The sequence below is a fragment of the Camelus dromedarius genome, chromosome 31, assembly GCF_036321535.1.
Source record: "Camelus dromedarius isolate mCamDro1 chromosome 31, mCamDro1.pat, whole genome shotgun sequence".
NCBI lineage: Eukaryota > Metazoa > Chordata > Mammalia > Artiodactyla > Camelidae > Camelus > Camelus dromedarius.
The window spans coordinates 20,110,918-20,124,811 of NC_087466.1; the positions used below are offsets into that span (position 1 = coordinate 20,110,918).

A 13,894-nucleotide genomic window follows, 5' to 3' on the forward strand; every position below is an offset into this window, starting at 1 on the left:
AGTTAGCACTTTTTTGTTGCAAGGAGCAGAAATCCATTCCATTTTAGGAAATAGGATATGGTGTAAGGATGCGCCTGGACCAGAAAGCCATTGTTAACTAAGGCAGCTCAGAGACAGGCCAGTCTTTCACACCGACAGTGAGGACTCCAGGCAGCTCTTTTATCTTTGCCTTGTTCCTCTTGCTGACATCTGGTTTACTATTTTTCCCTGCCCCGTCTGTCTTTTAGCTACCTTACTTAGAGGTTTCCACTTCCTCATGACTGTAGTCTGCTGTGACTGCTCATGACCTCTCCAGTTCTTGTACGTCGTAAGCTTTCAGCTTCATGCCTCATGGCTAATCACCTCATTCTCAGTAGTGTTTAGATCGGTGAGAGAGGGAGATTTGGAACATGACTTTGTTGCAGCTTTTACTATTGTTCCAGGCCCAGAGCAGAGGTCACTGTTAAGCTCTGGGGTCAGGTGTCTACACTCGGTCTAAGACACTGAGGTGAGGTGAGATGGAGCAGTCACGTGGCCCTCAGCAGCTGGGCCCACCCTTAAAGCTGAGGCGGCTCCTGTTGGTAGGATTTGCAGGCTAGCAGGATGTGTAGTTCAGTCAGGAAGAAAAAACCTGGCTCACTGTCAAAACCACTTGAAATTCCTACCCTTTAAAGTATATCCTATTAACAATCGTCATTCTAAGTCAACCCTTTGTTCCCATAGAGAAACTAAAATCCTTAAATATATTGAAAGCATTTTCACTTTTCCCTGTTCTCCCTGTTTTATTCTGTCCCAGACATTGCAGGTCACTCAAGGCCGTCTGTAGGGCCCCGTTTCTTCTGGTGGTGACTCCTGCTGAGGTGGTAGATCTCCTCCAGATAGCTGCAGCAGAGCTGGGCGGTTCCAGCCTCTTGTAATCCGCACATCTCCTCTCCCTCAACGTTCTGGGGGGCTATGCAGACGTATAGTAACTCAGCACCATCTCCAGATTCCCCAGATTTAGAACAACTGAACATCCCATGTAAACATGAACACCGCGGCAGTTTGATACCTAACTCCCTTAATACGTCATCAGACTTCCCAAAGAAAAGTGGTGTTCCTCAAGTGTAAAAGTAGATCTTGAAATCTACACCGAAACTGCTCTTAGCAGTTCTAGAATATAGCAGAGGGAGAAGAGGTAGGTGGAATAAATAAAATAATAATGATAGCTAATCTTTGTTGAGCCCTTAACATTTTCTGGGCACTGTTTTAAATACTTGTCATGCATTACCTTATTTAATCCTTAAACTACCTTATAAGGCCACCTTACAAGGTCAGGTGCCTTTATTGTCTCTATTAACCTCATTCTTAACCTCGTAGGTGGAGGTTGCACAGCTAGTGTGTAGTAAGACCAGGATGTGAACCTGTTCAACCTGCCTCTAGTCTCTGCACCCTCTCAGCTGGCAAAGAAGGGCCAAAAACAGTAGTGATTGTAGACTCTAGGATTCCAGCCAGTCCTAGTCAGTTACCTGGTATCCAGTGCCTGTGAACCTGGAGCTCAGTTCCTATCAAGAGGATCGTTATGATACTAAGATTCCTGTATCTTGGGGTGAAGTTGTGAGACTTGTCAGGGTTTTTGACTCTAGGGTTGCTCAGCATTTCGCATCGTCTAGCCCTACGTGCCTTGAATTCCATATTTTTATATAAATCCTAAATATAAGTGGGTCTACCTGTCTCCTAGCTAGGACTCCAAATTTATAATAGCCAGTCCTTGGAAGACTTTGTGATCCTCAATTCTCCATAATACAAACCTTCTACTTTTCTCTCTGCATGTATCCAACCCAGCAGGATCCTAAGGCTTTTGTTGCCCTTCAGCCACTGTGGGCCCTGCCTCTGCCTCTTCTTCTGGAATGTCTTGGGGGTTTTGGCTTCTGTCACTTGGTAAGTGTTCCCTGTGTTTCACCATGTTTCCTAGATGGAGAATCCCCCTCAACTATTTCTAAGCTGAAACTGTCTCTGGGTTTTTTTTTTTTTTTCCTAAGCATGTTCCCTTTGGGGCTCAGGAAGAAAATCTCTCTACCTCATGGTTCTTTTTAAACTCTGGCCTGTATGTGGCTTTGCGCTGTCTAGGCCTTAGAGAGCCTTAGCTCTGAAGACAGCAGAGGCGCCTCCATCCCATTTGGAGTGCCTCTTTGTGCCTCTGCAGTAGGAGTTTCTTACTGTCATGTAAGCCAGTGGCCATTGAAGCTTCTCCCTGCCTGTCCCATTTTCCTCTGCTACCTGGAAGGCCTTCTGGACCAGAACCCGGCTTCTTGGACTTACGCCCTTCTGTTTTTCTTTCCCATTGTTCCTATCTTCACTGAGATACCAAAACCTGTTTTTAAACTGAGTTTGTTACTCTGTACGTTTCTGGTGTTTTTTCCCCCCAACAACAGCTTCCTTGTTAAATGTGAGTTCCTGAAAGTCTCCTTACCTGGGGACTGTGGTGTTACTATCAGTCTCTGTGCAAACTTGATTCTGAGAGCTGCCATGTTTCTGGCACAAGCATTTTTTTTCCTTCTTTTTTTTTTTGAGCCTTTAGATTTGGGATCATTTTAAAATATATTTTTTCCCTTCTTCAGCTCAACTCAAAAAGGCAACATATATCTTCTATAGGACAGGTATTTATTTCTCTTTATTTGGTCATTGCTGAAATCCAGGATATTCCAGTTGAACATGCAGTCTAGATCGCTGTCTTTGACACTCATGATAAAAATTGACGTTCTTTCCACACGTAGCTGGGAAGCAGGAGAAGGGCCCTGTCTTGGTAGCTGTTGGCCTGGGGGCAAGTGGCTTCTTGTCTTTCCCCCTCACTGCCAGAGGTTGAGTTCTCAGCTCTAGGCCTCTCCCTCCCCTGAGTTCATTTCCCCATCACACGAGAACTGATGCGGTGAGATAAAGGACGTTTAGGTGGCCTCTGTCCTGGGGGTCTAGTTCCTGTGCCCAGTTAGAAGGTGCAGCCCATGGGGAGGTGTGGTGTCTTTCCTCTTCCTGACCCTGCGTGGCCAGAGTGGTGAACCTGGGGCTGCTCCTGGTTAGTTCCCTCTTTTCCCTCTTTTCCCCGTGTGCTGGAGTGATTTCCAGGTGACTGTCCTCTTTGGAAACCTGGGGCAAGTATACCTTGGCATGGCTGCAAATGAATCATCTTTCTGTCTTCTCTGTCTGTTTCTGGCTCCATTCTGTCCGGTGCTGACTGTGTCCCCTCAGCCAGCCTTCTTCATTATGGGTCTAAGATATAGGTCTTGTATTTTATGAATTCTGCCCATGGTACTGTGGTCTCAGGCTCAAGGTTACCAGCAGGAGAGAGAAGAGGAGTTCTCTGTGTGATCTAGCCCGGCTTGTGGGATGCTCCGTCAGGAATGGGATTGATTCACTGGCCTGGCTAATGATGAAGTGTTCATATGTGTGTGTTTGCAGCTCAGAGCTGTGCGCAGTTTCACCGAGAGTACCTGGAAGTGAGGAGTGTCTGCTGAGACTGCTGGCCGGATTTGATAGTAGTCCTGAATAGCATACATTGCCCAGAATAACACTGCTCACCCTCCAGTACTGGTGCTACCAGGTCAAAAGCCTGACGGCTTAAGTTCTGCACTGTCTGTTGTAACCATTCCCTGGCCCTTTGTGAGACTGGGGTGGCGATGCACTTCTGTCCATGCTAATCCTGAATTCCGACCGCCAGATCTTACCCGGTTTTAGAATTGTGGTTATCTCGGCATGATTCTTTGGCTGTAAGAAGTCGGCTGCTCTTGTGCTTCGTGCTTCCGGAGCGAGCTTGCTCCACAAGTCTGTCTCTCCCGTGCATGCTTACTTAGTTTGCCAAACGGGTTATGAGTTGTGACCTAGGTATAAAAATAGCCAGAATCTGAGATATTTAAAGTGATCAAACTCATGGAATGTAAGGGGGAATTGCTCAGTGGGTACAGAGTTTGAGTTCTGCAAGGTGAAAACATTCTGGAGATGTTTCATAATAATGTGAACATAGCACTGCTGAGCTATACACTGAAAAATGGTTATGATGGTGCATTTTATGTTTTTGACCACAATTGAAAAAGCATTAAGAAACAGAATCCCCACATCTCTAACTTTTGGCCCTGCCAGCTGCTGTGATACTCCCCGCCCCAGCGTCGCTGGTGCCGCAGCCTTCCGCCCGGGGCCGCCTTTCCCTTCCTTTAGCTAGCCAGGCTGGCCCTGGGCGACCTTCAGCCATTTCTTCTGCTTCTCCCTGAGGGTGAGCTTTGCAGTCCTTTGTCTCCCAGGCCTGAATGTGAATTTTGTCCCTTTAGGACTTACTACTCCAACAGTGCGAGGAGGAAGCAAGTTCGGTAAACAAGAGTCATTCCCACTGGGTGTCAGAGCTCATCTGACCTAAGCCTGCTGTGCTCAGGCTCCCATGCCTGCCCCTGCCCCACTCTCGCTTGCCCTGGCCCACTTGTGAGAGCCTGGTCCCTTGAGGAAGACAGAGCCAGTGGAATCAGCCAAAGGGAGGGGGCGGGGAAAGGCAGGTTATGCAGGGAAGGGTACAGTGTCTCATGTTCTGTTGTACTTAAAGTGCATTGGCTCTCTAAGTGTCCTGATTATGTCCTGAAAAGATTCTGTTTTCAGCCCCCTCATCAGTGCTCCTCCTTCCTGGGGACGGAATGAGCCTGAGGCCTTTGAGCCCCGTGATGCGAGTCTGAGTGGGCATCCGCATGACTGACAGGACGTCTTACCATCCGTCTCATGGCTGAGTGAACTGAGGCTGAGAGGGAATGACCTGTGGCCACACAGCTGTGTGGTGTCAGGTCAAGAATTTGAACTTAGGACTTCTTACTGCAAGCCCAGTGTTCTACCCACCAGATTATTATGATTCTTAATGTATGTGGATGTTACATATTTACTAGATGGGTAAGATAAACTTGGGCCTCGTTCACGGCACTCACGTAGGACCATCGCTGACGCAAGTCACATTCCATCCCATTACTCGGGCGTTTCCGTGTACAGTGTCCAAGAGCAGGAGAAGGGTAGCTGTGGCGTCCAGAGTGTGAACAGTCCTGTGACTAGGGGTCAAGAGGGGAAGACTGCTGGGTGGAGCGGGGGCGCAGGAGGCAGACACCAGGGTGTGAGGGCAGCGTTTGAGCAGACGCAGAGCCCTGATTACAGGGACGCAACTCCTCGGGTCTCGGGAAGCCTCTGCCTGTGAGATGGTGTTCTTGGCAACTGAGTGAATGTGTCATGCACTAATTAAAATAAGGGAAATCAGGAAACACATTTTTTTGGCTTCAGCTATGCTGTGGGCTGTCTGATAAGTCCTTTCACATTTATTATCTTCTTTAATTATCACAGCAAAGCATTGTAGACATTATTATCCATATTTTTACAGATTGGTCTGAGGTCAGCCAGGGTCACACAGCAAGTCGCAGAGCCGAGGCCCCTGTCCTGCTGTGTCATCCCATAGGCCATTTCTGTGGGAGGACTGGCTGGAGGGAGGCTGGGTGTACACCTGCGTCATCCTTTGTTACTTGAGTAACGTGCACTTGTCCTTCTCAGACTCAGAAGAGAACTTGGCATTACTCCCTCCATGCTTTTTGCTGCTCTTCTCTGGACCTAATTTCATAGCCTTTAAGGTAATTTCTAGTTAAAGAAAAATCAGGCATGGCTTTTTTGGTCTTTTATCTTTTCTCCATTAGGAGCCATTAGGCCAAGTCACACAAAGAGCAGTTACTGGAGACAAAATGAAAGCAGCTCAGCAGCTCTCCCCTCTACAGCTTGTTAACCCCGAGCCCAGGTCCTTGGCCACTGAACTTTGTGAGGGGAGAGGCCAGGCAGCCTCGTGGGCGAGAGGGGGGACCAGGTGGCCTCCCTGGACGACGCTGGGGGAGTGGCTGAAGGCGCCGTCGCCAGGGGCTCTCTTCTAGCGCTCGGGAGTCGCGCTGCACTGGGGTGTTTTCTAGCCAGCTGGCAGCAGGGGAGCAGAGAGGAAGGTGTCAGAAGTGGCATGAAATCCACTCTTGCCATTGACGTTTTCCTTAATGATGTAAGACCTCACTCCGGAAGGGGAAGAGCAGTCCCGGGCTGACGTCCTGAGTAGCTGGAGAATCCTGCTCACAGTCAGGACTTCCTCTGACGAACCTAAAAAGCTGATCTCAGTGCCCTCAGGGAAATTGTCCCTGCAAATTACTGGGGCAAATGATTATCAGTGGTACATTCAGGGAGTGCTGCCCGCTGCTTGAGCGCCAGGTCGGGGAGCACTGGGATACGGGTTCGGCACGTTGCCAAGATGCTGCACCAGTGGCCCCCAGTGGCCAGTGACTGATGGACTCTCAGGAGCCCGGCTTTGAGGTCGTTCTGGCTTCCAGAAGCACTTGGTGCTCCAGTGGCCAGGTACAGCCGTGCCTGAGGGCCTGGATGGGCCCCTACGTGGATGGAAGCCTGGGCTGTGTTCTGAGGCTGGCGTTCTAGTGCAGAGGGGTTTGGCCACAGATCTTTGGGCCCAGGAGAGAGAGATGCACGCTTGAGGCACTGTAAGCACAAGTCCCTTCTCAGGTTTGACAGCGTCCAGCTTCCGTTACCGAAGTTGGCCCGGGAAGAAGAGGAAGCCTGTGTTCACCTCTCTGAGTGAGAATCACAGGAATGGCTGGTGGGCCTTCGGGGGTTGTCAGCGAGGGCAGGTGAAGAGTGGGGACGTGGAGTAGCTGGAGGCCGTTGTGGCTGCTTTAGAGTAGTTGGGGGAGCCACGTGGGTCCCTCAGAGGCTTCTGACAGTCAGTCACCAAGGTGAGCACTCTGGGACCTTACAAGGTGGGGCTTCCCTGTGACCTGTTACCATCGAGGCCGCCCCGGGCACATGCAGAGGGACTGTAATGAGGAAAAGCCGCCCTGGTGTCTTGAAGAGTGAGGTCCTGGAAAAGTGTGGGAAATAGGAAGGGCCTGTCTGGGACATGAGCCTGCCCTGGGCGGCCAGAATGGGTGTCTTCCGGGCCGCTCATATCTTCTGTTCCAGGACCAATGGTGATGGTTAGAAGCAAATTAGAATGGCTTTGACGCTCCACAGTCGGAATCAATGAGTTACAAGCGACTGCTGTAATTAAGTTATTCTGAGACAGACAGCTGCACAGAGATGAAGTGGGCCAGGCCTGCGGAGCTTGGGCACCTTGGTCTTCCTGTACCTCGTTGTGTGAGGCTTCGATTAGAGTTTTCTGAAGGTGTAGTCAGATTAGTGAGGGAGGCATGCACTGCACAGGTCCCTGAGGCACATGGGAGTGCTGGCCTTGAACTTTCTGGCCCTGTTCCTTGGCAACATGCAGACACCAGGGACCTAAACAGCCTTTCCATTTATTTTTTGTTGCCAAGGCCTGTAGAAGAGGGGACCTTGGAGTGGTCCTGCTGCCAAATGAGCATCTGATTGAGTTGATTTCTGGGGCTTCTTGATGGTCTGTCAGGAGCAGGAGCTCTTAGCCGGGCTGGGAAGGAGTTCATGTTCCCTCCCTGTGCACAGGGGCATCCGCTGCGTCCAGCGGGACAGTGTGAGGCAGAATTGCATGGCTGTGGACCAGAAATCAGGGTCTTGCAAGAACGTGTTAGTGGACTAATGCCTAATGGGATAATTTCTGAGTCCTTTGTGAAACGTCTCTGGGTAGAGACTTATTTCTTAACGGTGTTCATCTAATGCACAAAACTCGATGTTGGAATTATTTTGGAGGATTTGGGGGGGCATTTTTCTTACATCCAGAATAAGGATGGCGGGTGATGGAAATGACTAACTATAAGTAAGTTCATCCTACAGTTTGTTCTCATACTTTCAGCTTTAAAAAAAAGTTGGTTTAAGATGGAATCAGAGTCCCTTTATGGTCTTTAGATACTTTTACTCTTTAAAGAGTGTAAGTTAGGACCTCAAAGAGCTTTCTGTTTATATGGGTTACAGGCATCAATCCTCATGATAGAAATGAGGACTAAAACAGAAATACTTACTAATTTATTTAAAAATAATGGTAAACCCATTACACATGAACACAAATCATAATGAAAAACAGCTATTCTCTAAAACAAAAGACATTTGGTGGGAAGACTGGCAATATTCACATTTTGGCAAATGTCTTTAAATAATAAGGCTTAAGTAAAAGACGTCTGCTTCTGTGTTCAAAGTCTTGCAGTGCGTTGTTTTGGTTGAAGTAGATGAAGACACCTGGCCTCCCAGACAACGGAGCTGGAAGGGGGTTGTAGTCGCCTTTTCAGATAACCGTGAGTTCACTTGTGCCACGACCCCAGAATTCGCCGAGTGGTAGGCTCCTGCGGGTTATTTGAATTGTGCCATCTGAGATCCTGTCGGTGAGCTTCTTGCACTTTCAGCGCTGAGGCATGTTAAAGCCCCCGGTCTCTGTTGCGCTTTGGTTAGGTCTTTTACCCACAGCGATTTATTACCTCACCCATCGGCTGCTTGGACAACGTTGGTTCACTGAGTTTGCAGATCCTGCAGATTTTCACACGTTTCATTACATGTAACATCAAAAAAATTCGTGGATGTCAGTATCACTGTCCGTCTCGTCAGAAAAGTCTCCAAGTGTCGGGAGGCTGTAGAGCTCATGATGGCAGACAGAGTCTTCCAGAATCCCAGTTGTCACTTGAAAGCACAGGTTTGACTGTTGGTAGCAAATACCATCAGTTTCCTGTTATCTGAGATGTCTGCCAGGTACCCAAGCCTGCGTAACTTGAGTGTCAGTCACTCAAGTAAAAATGATGTTCTGTCAAAAAGAAGAGGCTGGTTGAGCTTGCGGCTTATTTATACAAGTGCTTGTCCTTGAGGCAGCTGTTGCATTTGGGGGGGTGACCTGCTATGCTTCCCATTTTAACACAGAGTCTGATAAACATACATAAAAATAGATTTATGTGTATTTGATATCAATGTAATACATAAGAAACAATATATTTAGCATAAATGTAATAAATATAAATATGACAACATAATAAAAGGCTCTAGATTTAATAAAATAAGTGATTTTTTATTGCTTCTTCAAGGATGTTCTTCGGTGAAACTTTTTTGTAACCGTGAGTGCATGGAGGCAAAGACGTTGACTCCTGGTATCATTTGGTGCCCCTGTCGGGGTTTTGTGGGAGGAGCCTAAGGAGTCGGCAGCCTTACCAGCCAGCGCCTCTGTTCCTCCATGCGAGTGTCAGCATGGTGCAGAAAGCAAACAACACCTTAGTTTATTTTGAAAATCATTTTGATCTTGTTTTATAAGGGTTTTGGAATCCCCATGAATCTTCAGATTAGGTTTTGAGAACCACTGGTCTGGGAGAGTACCTGGAAAGAACTAAGCTTATTTATTCTAGAGGTTGGACAAGGAGTTCAGTATCCCATGCTCACAAGTTAGGCTCTTTGCTTTTTGTTTTTGCAGGAGACTCAGCTTGTGGCTGTTGGACTGATTTCAGCCTGCTGGTCTTTTATTTGTAGGAGTGAATGCCTTTAAGAGGGAGTAGGTGGAAAGGGTCCACTAGTCCCTGATGTCTTAAACCAGACAAGTGCACACGCTGACATTCCCTGCCCGACCCCTGAAGGCGTCTCACTTCACGCCCCGTGCTGGAGCATGGTTTTAAGATGAAGCAGGCCGAGTGTCAGGCTCTTGGCTTAGCGTGCTGTATGAGGAGCCTTAAGCCTGGAGTGAGGAAGGAGAAGTGGGGAGGACGTGGCGGGTAAACAGGTTTCAGAGCACACCTTTACAGGTTCTGTGCATGGGAGAAAGGATGGCAGGGACAGAGGCAAAGGAAGAAGGAGAGAGATGATACCACAGCAAACCCAGCTTCTTCTGAGCCAGGAAGCTGGCTAAAAGAGCAGTTTCTTAGGGAAAAGAATTTCTTTTTCATTCTGTAGCCAGTATTTATTCTTTGCATTTTCCCCAACTCAAAAAAAGGTGTAAATAAAACCTGAAACCATTTAATAGGCCACCTACCTGGGTTGTTCATTATCTCAAAAACACTTGTGTGCAGCCTGTGAGACCAGCACCACATCATGTGCTAGTGGCTCGGTGGTGAGCAAAAAGGGCCCACTTCCTGCCTTCGTGGAGCACGTGTCTACGTGGACATCGGTGAGCAGAGGTTATTACCACAAATGGTGAGAAGCATGTTGAGAGAAAGGATCTAGATCAGAGGGTCCTCACCTCATCGATTCAGGAATTGCTTCACCTGGGAGTGTAACTGGAGTGATGAGGAATGTCTGTTGTGGCGACGGCGCAGGCGGAAGTGCACTACTTGCGTAGGGACCCGAGGGGGTAGGTGGTACAGGCCATTTTACAGACGGGCAGCTGGCGTTCAGGTAGGCGTGGAGTTTGAGCAGCAATCTGTGGGCCCGCTGAGGGTTTAAACAGTGCGTTACACTGCTGAGCCCTGTCCTCTGCTGGGGGAGTTACATGCAGGGTGTTTTTGTTTACTTATTTTTATAGTTTACAAACAAAGAAATTTTCACATGAGGTATGAGACACAATCAGGCTCTTGCCAAGAAACACACTTACCCACACAGACTTTGCTATGTGGTCGAGCTCAGGTTAGAATCCCCTGGGGATCTGGGTGAAATGCAGTTTCTGATTGAGTAGGTCTGGTGGGGCCTGAGGTTTTGCATGTCTGACCAGCTCCCAGGTGAGGGAGATAAATACTGGCCTGTGGATCACTTTTTCTTTTTCCTTTTCTCTCTCTTTCATTGAGGTATAGTCATGTGGATCACTTTTTGAAATCAAGGTTTCAGAGCCAGCTTTCCTTTTCCACACGCCCTTAACATGAGGGGTGAATGCTAATCCCAGTTGCTTCAAGCCTTGGAGAGGGAGAGCTGGTGTGGGTGGGCATTGGCGGAGGCTGTTTAAAATCCCTGTCAGTTAGGGTTGCTTGGTAACCAGCAGCAGAGAAGGGCTGTGGCCAGCGGAAGGTCAGAAGGAGTCACAGGACCGGAGGGAAGGAGGAGGAGCCCGAGGGGGTCGGCATGGTGGGAGCTGCTTGGACGTCTGCTCTGGGGGCTGTCGCTGAGAGAGTGGAGGCACTCGACTCCTGTGTCATTGAGGGGGTCTCTCTTCTCACTCTTCAGGGCACCAGGAGAGTCTGATGGGCTGAGCATAGGTCTGCTCCTTACCCCTGACTGCTGGGGAGTGAGCAGAGATGTGGGGACTTCACCGGGGAGCATAGGGCACCCTGGTTTACTGGCCCATCAGTGATGCGTAGGGAGGGAGAGGTGACCCCCAAACAGGACGTAAGCATGCAGAGGAAAGGGACTGGAAGCTGGGAGGCGGTGGGACGGCCGCCGTGCCCCGCAGGCTCCGCGGCCACCCTCCCATGGACAGGTGCGTCCTGACATGCAGCGGCAGGCAGGTCAGGGAAGGAAGGGAGGGAGTGTTTATTGAGCCTGGGCTTGTGCGTGGCCTCGTTTCACTTTCATAACAGCCCTGAGAGGCAGAGGTGTAAGTGTCATTTTCCTTTTGCATTTGAGGAGATTGATCTCAGGCTTCCATGACTTGCTTAAAGTCACACTGTTAGTAAGCAGCAGCGAGGCACAGTGTGTGTTTCACAGGATGACGGGGTATACGGGAGCTGCTGCTGCTCATGAGAGGCGGCCGGGAGTCGGCCGAGCGCTGGGAGGAGGGGGAGCTGGGGAGGACGTGTGGACACGGAGCTGGGGCCGTGGAGATTCAGACTTTTAGAGATAGCACGCTCTCAGGAACAGGCTGTTGGAGTAATGGTAGGTTTCCACAGACTCTGGTGTGTGTAGAGGAACAATGGTATCTTTTCTTTTTGCGATACTTTCTGGCAGTGGGGACTTCTGTGTGAGGCTGGAGCTTTTCCATACTCTCTGACTGGAGGGAATGTAGTCTTAAGACTTCTCTAGCAGGTGGTTCTTTGACAGAGTTTATGATGTTTAGGGAGATGCTGAAATCATGGCTGCTATGGAAAGGGAAGTGGCAGGGATGAGAGAATGGAGTTCCATGTGCTTATGACGTGGGGCACCCAGCCCGTTCCAGGCTGTGATGACAAGCAGGCTTTGTCTTGGTCCTGCAGGGACGAGCCACATCCCCTCACCGGCCAGGCTCTGACCAGAGATTCCTGTGGCCTGTGGCTACAGCAGAAGCCACGCATTAGAAAGAAAGCCTCCCCGACTAAACTTTATCTCATTTCCAGATGGAACTTTCTTTGCCATTGCTGCCCACTCCCCTTTGATTTCAAACCTTTGAGTTTTGTTCTCAGGAAGCGTCCTTTCCCGTCATACACAAAACCATATTTGGTGGGGCTAAGAGAGGTGCAGAGCCCCACCTAATTCTGTCTGCGGGCTGAACGTTCACCTCCCAGGGTTTGTCATCCTGGTTATCTCTCGGCACTGCCGTTCCCGAGGCCCAGACCTTCTGCCCTCCTACCTGTCACAGCAACTCGGTTTATCCTCTTGGTTTCAGTTTAAAAGTGGAGTCTACCAGGAGTGTTCCTTGCCATGCCTGGTTAGGGTGCCTCCCGCTCATGCAGCCGTGTCCCCAGATGCCTGCTCTCCTCCCCTCCTAGACTGTCGACCATGTGAATGCAGAAGCCCCGGCTGTTTGGTTCATCATAGGGTCCCCCAGAGCTTAGCCTGCCGCCTGACAGCACGGGGTGCTGGGTGTCCGCGGAACGTATGCTGTGCGCGTGCGCGCGCTGACCCTGCGTCTTCGGTCAGTTTCCAGGCCTGCGGCATCAGTAACACCGTTCTTCTGGCCTGCTTCTGGGCGGGCTGGATTCTCTAGGGATCACTTACGTATCACACGCTAAGCAGCGTCAGTGAACCAACATGTGTCAGGGCAGCTTGGGACATGGATCTTCCTAAAAGACACTTCCCAGTAATTAAGGGACCTAGGTTTGGAGTCTTTATATTTCATAGTGACAGTCTAGTGCATCACCGTCTGAGCCAAGGCACTTCAGTTGTCTCCGAGAACCTTCTCCAGGCCCCGTGACACAGTTGCCCGCTCTGCACAGGTGGGGAAGACAAATTACGTGGCCATTCAACGCATTGCACTTGGGGGTGGGGGTTTTTGGTTGAGGCTGGAAGCATAGACCTGTCTTCTTTCCTATTCTTTTTCACTTTTATCTTTTCCAGAAAGTGTGCCCACATCCCTTTGAGTGACAAAACTATAAACGTGTTCTGACAGACCTGGTTCTGGATGGAAAGTTAGTTTGATCTCTGTTGACATAGATTTAACTGACATATTAAAGAATCTGTTACTTAGAGCAGGATTATCTGTACTTAATGCTTTATAGGAAGTCCCACAACCGTAACACTGTGGGAAGGCCTGCAATATTTTATGTTTCTTACATTCAGAGCAGTTGTATTTTCTCAGAAATAAGAAAGAGGTCATTTTCAGTTGACTTTTATGACAAAGTAATTGTGTAGTTATTTTCAAATGACTTTAGGTTTTCTGAGCCAGCAGTCCAAGATTCAGATAATATATTAAGATAAAAAGAAAACCTCAGCTGAGACATCTGGAGAAGACGGTGCAGGGTCGCAGACATGTCGTCCATTGTGGGAGGAGGGAAGCGGGAGTGGGCGTGGCAGTGCCTGGAGTGTGGTGGGTACCACGGGGGGTTCTGTGCAGCTCTGCTCACTCCTGAGGACTTTCTCTAGTGACCTCCTACTGGGGGTGAGGGGGAGGCACGGGGTCAGGCAGAGTGGAGGTGGGGAAGGAAGGAGGCACTCAGGCTTTCCTGGTGGCCTGGACGTTCAGGTTGAAGTCAGGGACCATGAAAACCTTGGCCATTTTACAGTTTGCTCTGTCAGCAGGCAAAGGCTGAAACTTGGGTTAGAGTAATGACTTCTTCCAGGTGGATGGCGCCTTGTCCTTTGAGCACTCCCATTTGGCAGAACCTCAGTCCTGCAGGAGCACAGCCGTCTGACTTCCCCACACTGCAGCTGGCTGACTCAGCCCTGGGGA

The 13,894-nt window shown here is 49.3% G+C and overlaps 1 protein-coding gene and 1 long non-coding RNA gene across 6 annotated transcripts in view; both read left to right on the plus strand.

Moving 5' to 3' along the window:
* ZNF664 (zinc finger protein 664) overlaps window positions 1-13,894 on the plus strand; it is a 39,261-nt gene that overhangs the window by 11,705 nt on the left and 13,662 nt on the right. For 2 of the 5 annotated variants that reach the window (XR_004133589.2, XR_837648.3), the window contains exon 2: window positions 1,807-1,899. The exons of 2 other annotated variants lie outside the window; for them this stretch is intronic. This is a non-coding gene — a long non-coding RNA (zinc finger protein 664). Of the gene's footprint in view, window positions 1-1,803; window positions 1,900-13,894 lie in introns of all 5 variants that reach the window. One more of the 5 variants, XR_837650.3, reaches the window with a different exon arrangement.
* RFLNA (refilin A) overlaps window positions 1-13,894 on the plus strand; it is a 234,212-nt gene that overhangs the window by 11,655 nt on the left and 208,663 nt on the right. The window lies entirely within an intron of this gene.